Raw genomic sequence first — 6,901 nt, forward strand, 5'->3', positions numbered from 1 at the left:
AAGCCATTCCTGACATGGACAGACATCTGTCTGTTTTCTGGGACCAACTACTGTTACATATGTGTCTTATCTAACAGAGTGACACTGCACATATGTGGTTCCTTCAGTCTTTTCATGGAGAAAGGTCATTCGGGTCATACAGAGATTTTTCAGCAGGTTGGAAGCACTCATTGTCAATTCCTATTGGTATCCTATAATGGCCCAGTCCTTTCTGAAGTGTTGCATTGGCCCATCAGATTTCAGTAGGACCACACCATTTATCGCTAGCCTAGCAGTGCTTAGTTTGGTTGCAATGCTACCAATAATCACACAATGCATAAAAAACATAGCCAGGACAGTTGGAAAAAGTAAACTAATTCAATTTGTTAACAAAAAAAAGCCCACATTTATATTGTTACATGTTTCATTGTGACCACATTGAATTGATAATACAGAAGAATACAATTCACATGTTAAACTGCGGTTTCCATTTAAGTGTTGTTTAATTTGGGCAATGGAAGAAGAAGAAAGCCTTTCACCAACCCTTCACCATTCACATAATAGTGATGATTCATTAATTCTATTCATTGTGAAGCCATTAAGGAAGTTCCCTGATTTATGAATAGGCCTGAAACCCCAGCAGGCTAAGTAATGCAAAGGATAAAGACACAGAGGAAGTCTGGGATTATATGTACAACACTTATTCAACAACTTTAAATAAACACCTGGGCCACCAGTAAACAGTCAGATAAAAAGTGTTTGCTTTAACTGAACAGTGGCAGCCGCACCCACATTCACAATGCCATTTTCAGCCAATCATTTTGGAATTGCTGCAGTGAGGTCACTTTTTTGAATTTGAAATATTTGCAAATGAAAAGATAAGTTTGCTGTTTCCAAGGTAAAAAGTTTTTAATTATTTAAAAAGTATGCATACTTTACACATATATAATTTAGATATTATTTTTATTATTATTTCATGTACTTATATAGCACTGTCAATTTACGCAGCGCTTTACATGTATATTGTACATTCACATCAGTCCCTAACCCTCAAGGCGTGTACAATCTAAGGTCCCTAACTCACATTCATATATACACATACTAGGGCCAATTTAGACAGGATCCAATTAACTTGCCAGCATGTCTTTGGAGTGTGGGAGGAAACTGGAGTATCGCTTCTCGGCCTTTTGGCTAAGATCAAGTGTAGTATCTGTTCTTATCAGTGTCCAGTGGGGGTGCTCCCGCCCATTCTAGCTTTGCAGGGATGGCTGTTGTATAGTACCCTCACTGGTATGATGGGGGTCTGGAAGGCTAGACCGGAGGGACAGAAACTAGGGAGCGCCATGATTAGTTCTGGGGCCTTGGGAGTAATTCCTCTGGGAAAGCTGGAAAGACCCAGTACCTCCTGATTTGGACGGATCTACCTTGGTCTGGCCAGGGGCTGGGAAGGCACAGAGTCCGCAAACACGGTGCCCCTGAGTAGTCGCCTCAGGGGTGCTCTGAGTAGCACTTGGGTGTGGGACCCCACGATGCGAATGAGCACATGGTCACCGAGTTTAAACACTTTTTGCACTGCGCCTCTAGGACCGGGCCTTTTGGTCAAGTTCTGGGCAATTTTTTTGCTACAGGCCTCAGGGTCTGGTCAGTGCACAATTTGGGCACGACACTTTTTATTATTTTTATAGATTTATTTAATTAATTATTTATTTATTTTCCTCACCCCACGTTTGTCACTTTTTACTTTTGTGTGTGTTTTTTCTCACAGGATGGAGGGTGTGGGTCCTCGGGCCTACCCTGAAGTCTAGGGGGAGGATGTGTGGCCCTACGGTTCCTTCCTCCCCTGTCCCTAGGGGGTTTTCTCTTCGGGAGAACCCCCTGGCCTAGTACTGGATGTCCGGCTTCGGCTGGGCATAAGGAACGGTGGTCCACCAGGCCTTTTGGCCAGGAGGACCGAATGGGAACCTTGTCCCTGTCAGGAGCTTCGTGCCCCGGGGGATCAGGGTAGCGGTCCAACCCCTTCGGGGGTAGGACAAAAGCACACCCTTAAGTGCACTTTTTGTGTGGTGTTTTGCACTTGCACTTTTTTGTGAACACTTACGGGTTTTTTCGTTATAGTTGCACGTTTGCGGACTTAAAAAAAAAAAAAAAAAGCATGTCTTTGGAGTGTGGAAGGAAAGCGGAGTACCCAGAGGAAACCCACACTGGCACAGGGTGAACATGCAAAGATATAATACCTGTTTGGTTTTGAAAAAAAGATATCTTAATTTTTTGACTTGTTGGATTCATGGGTTCGCACAGAGGCATTTGCAGCTATACTCATGTTGATGTGGTCATTTAATCAATCATTTAATGTGACCAAACTGATTTTTCTAATAACATTGTTATACCATCATATACCTGTAACTGTCAATTTCTGAACTGTGTTGCTTTTTGTACTGTTATGTAACTTTTGTTAGAAATGTTTTTCTATAAACATATTAGACAATACACAGATTGAATTGACTAAAAATTGCAACTAAAGATCTATTTGATTTAATGAGTTATTGATCAATTTTGAATCTGCCATGTCAATCAGGCATGGAAATGTGCAATGTCTTCTGATTGACCAAACAAATATCTACCAGAAAACTGAACATAATAAAGATCAATCAACACATTTTTTTGAATACATCATTTAGATTTATAACTGCTAGATTGTATTTTCAATCAATATTTTCAGAAAACAGAAAGTGCAGCGCTAATAAAATGATTGATACATATATGAATGCCTGAGGTTCAACGTTAAACACATAAATTAATATAATCAGACCATAAATTATAAAGTCCAGTAGTGGTATAAAATTGTGTATAAAAGTTCAACAGTGCTCTTTACGAAGATGTAATTAGGAAGCTGACTCAGATATTCCCAATAAGGCATAAATTCGGTGTCATGAAGGAAATGATAAAATTGCGCACTCACCAGATGAGCAATTAATAAGCGCAGTAATCAAAACCAGAGGTCCCCTCTGTCCTGGAAAGGTGCAGCTCGCAGTGGATGGGCTTTCACTCAGGAATGGGCAGTAGGATGATGCCTCTAAAGGTCTTCCCAAATTGTGGGCTGCGGTAGGGGTCAGCAATTAAATCACTCTCCTCTGGGCCATAGGGATGGTCACCAATGGATCCTGGGGAATTAGATGCTCGATGTGGAGCAAAGAATAGTATCCATATTGTAGTATATCAAAATAGTGGGTATTTTATTAATGGATCAAAATGATAAACTATAAATTAGTAAACACACATTAAAATTCCAATAAGACTTAGACAATATGTAAAATATCATGCAGATAGCGTACAGCGGAAACCGATTTGATCACTAACCAGCTGGGTAGTTGAGTGGCTATCGGACCTCCATGATCTGGTGGCGTGACATCACAGGCATGTGTGGCTCCTCCTTAAAGGACCTGTGGACACAGGCAGTGTTGAAAATGTGACTGAATTTTTAACCCTTACCTGTTCTATTTAACAATCAAAGTTAGGTGCTACGTAGCTTGTTTAACCACTTTGCCTATTACAACTGTTCACTCACTATGAACCAGAGCAATTTTAACATTTTTGCTATGGACCTGTTTATTAGGCAATAACTTTGTTATTACTTAAAATAACAAGGCTTTCTTGCAATAATAATTATGTTCGGAATCCTTAGACAATAAAACACAACAAAACTAAACAAAACACACTTTTTTTTTTTAGCAGTGTTGGTTTAAACATAGTCAGTATTGCTGCACAGACAAGTGCACATTTTATTCTGTAATTTGTCCTGTCTAAATGACACTAAAATGATAATTCTGGTACAAAGCATTGCAAAGATATTTCCAAATGAAATAAAGTGTAATTTTTTTTTCAACTTTGCACTTTCAAATGTGAAATGTGTAAATATATGTTAAATGTGTAACAATATTAGCAAAAAAAAGCCCCCAAAACAAAAACTTTTTAAATATTAATAGTTAATAAGATAGAAACACAAAAAATCAGCAGGAAAATAATAGATGAAGGGAAAAGGAGAATACGGAGTTAATTAAGGCTGATTAGAGTAAACTAATGGTTAATAAGGGGGTAAGCAGAGGGACATTTTATTTATTTAATTGATTCCGCGCCACCCTATAGAAATACTGCTACAGGGTGGCACGGATGCGCAAAACCACGTATATATACGTGATTTTGCAGTTCCAGTTCTCTACCTGCGCTGCCATTCACGGCCTCGGATGTCACTCACCAGGTCCAGGAAGGTTATTCCCCGCCAGCACCCGGCGATCTCCGAGGATTTTTGATGGGGGAGAGACCTGTAGGTAAACAATACAGATCTCTCCCCTGTCAGCTCCTGCACACTGCTTTTTATGGCTCTGCATAGCAGAGCCATACAAAGCAATGTGCTTACAGTGAAACACACATACAGTCCACATAGTAAAACTGCACACGGTTAACCCTTTGATTGCCCCACGTTAACCCCTTCCTGCCCAGTGTCATTAGTAAAGTGTCAGTGCTTTTTATTAGCACTGATCACTATATTGGTGTCACTGGGGGATGTCAGTGACAACAAGTCAGTTCCCCCCCAGTGTTAGAATGCCTGCAGCAGTCCTGCTATGAGTTGCTGATTGTCGCCATTACTAGTAAAAAAAAAAAAATTCCAGTATATATACCACCATTTGTAAACGCTATAACTTTCATGTAAACCAATTAATTTACACGTTATGGGATTTTTTTTTAGCAAAGACATGGAGCAGAATACATTTTAGCCTAAATTTATGACAAAATTTGATTTTTAAATTTTTTTTTACTGGACATGTTTAACCACTTCATAACCGGGCACTTATACCCCCTTCCTGTCCAGGCCAATTTTCAGATTTCAGCGCTGTTGCACTTTGAATGACAATTGCGTGGTCATGCAACACTGTACCCAAATGAAATTTGTATCATTTTCTTCACAAAAATAGAGCTTTCTTTTGGTGGTATTTAATCACCAATGAGTTTTTTATTTTTTGCTAAATAAAACAAAAAACACCTGAAACTTTTGAAAAAAAAACACTTTTCTTCGTTTTTGTTACTGTATATAATTTTACAAATAAATAATATTTCCTCATAAATTTAGGTCAAAATGTATTCTGCTACATTTCTTTAGTGAAAATAATAATAATAATAATTGAATTTGTATTTTATTTTAAAATTTTTCTATTTATTTTTTTTTTATTACTTTTTTTTACTATTTTATTTTTCAGCACACTGTGACCAAAGCAATACAATGTTACCTTAGTAACATTGAACTACTCTGGGCAAGTGATCAGGATTTTTTTTTTTTAACACATTATGATTGCAAATACCAATGTATTTAATTAATATTTACAATCATTGTTGCTGAATGAAACTGATTCATGCAGTCTTTTGTTGTGATTAGCTTTGATTGGGCAAAGCTGATCACATGATACAGATGGGCTGTGATTGGCCCTGTCTGTATCATGTGACTGCCTTGACCAGTCACAGCTAACAACATAATTGTATACAATGGATGGCATGAATGGAAGCCATCCATTGTATACAATGGACATGTGATCTGCTGTGATTGGTCACACCGGTCACATGACACAGGCAACGGGCCGGTGTAGTAATATGTCATTGGCTGTGTCCCGTGGACACAGCCAGTGACAGATCACACCGCTGCGGGGCCCCGTGGCCGCATGAGCAGCTGATTTTGACAGGACGTCATATAAAGCCCAGCCACAACGGGGAGTGTCCCGCCCGGCCTATAGCAGATTGACGGCCGGGCGGGAACATGTTAATAGCAAAACGTAAAATTTGTTTTTTTTTCCCTCAAAATTGTCGTTCTTTTTTTGTTTATAGCACAAAAAATATAAACAGCACAGGCGATCAACTACCAATAAAAGAAAGCTCTATTAGTTGGGGAAAAAAGGATGTAAATTTCATTTGGGTTAAGCGTTGCATAACCTAGCAATTGTCAGTTAAAGTAATGCAGTGCCGTATTGCAAAAAATGGCCTGCTTAGGAAGCGGGGTAAATCCTCTGGAGAGCAAGTGGTTAAAAAGCCACTTTTTTTAAGTTGTCAAGTTGCTTTAGCTGAAATCATTTGCAGATATAAATTCATTCCTCTGATTTGCAGATGAATGAACAGTATGATATAAAAGTAACAATATGTTACTTTGGATCTTTGCCTCTAGGCAGTGTTATTTATAAACACTGAATGAGACTGCTTTTTTTGAAACCTATATCTGTCAACACTTCTCTGCGTATACATTAATGCCAGCTTTAATTAATCAAAGCCTATATTTTGTTGTATACTGGTAGGGGGGTCCTAGAAGCAGGGCAGAAAGACTGGACAAATGTCCTGTGTACAATGATTACGTTTTTTTGGGTGTGTGTAGCACACCCAAAGTCTGCAACTAGTTAAAGTAGAATTGTGACCACTCATTAAAAAAGTGCTACAGCACCTAATTACTAGGGCATCTGGATGTACTGTTTTCTCTGAGTCCACCAGTGAAGTCCATTTAATGTAGTTTCCTGTAATGGTTTGGCAACAATGCTGCACTGCTCCTGAACCCAGAGCAAAGGTACTACCTATATCCAGGTCGTGCTATACAGTGGGCTTAAAAGGTTTTACAGAGGGTGTAGCTTTCAGCATGGCCACTGATGATTTTTAAGCCTTTATCTTGTCAACCAGCAGCTGGCAACACATATTTCTGTCCACTGCTTTCTAGATGGGCAGCACTGCCTCTTGTCAAAACCCTGCAGTGTCTGCGAGGGGAGCATGTGAGACACAAATGAAGGAGGGTTTAGCTCAATCATGGAAGGTAAATAAAGGGGTTTTTTTTCGCTTTATAAGGCTTGTTCATCACATAATATCTGGATTTGGAATTTGTTTACTGTCAAACCAAAGC

The 6,901-nt window shown here is 39.0% G+C and overlaps 1 pseudogene; it reads left to right on the forward strand.

Annotated features, from left to right (window-relative positions):
• The first annotated feature begins 1,150 nt into the window (after positions 1–1,150).
• On the forward strand, positions 1,151–1,266 carry LOC149451365 (U2 spliceosomal RNA; annotated as a pseudogene).
• Positions 1,267–6,901: the final 5,635 nt, after the last annotated feature.

This window comes from Staurois parvus, unplaced genomic scaffold, assembly GCF_062004578.1.
Source record: "Staurois parvus isolate SC_StPar_1 unplaced genomic scaffold, SC_StPar_1.0 ptg000543l, whole genome shotgun sequence".
In the NCBI taxonomy this organism is placed as follows: Eukaryota; Metazoa; Chordata; class Amphibia; order Anura; family Ranidae; genus Staurois; species Staurois parvus.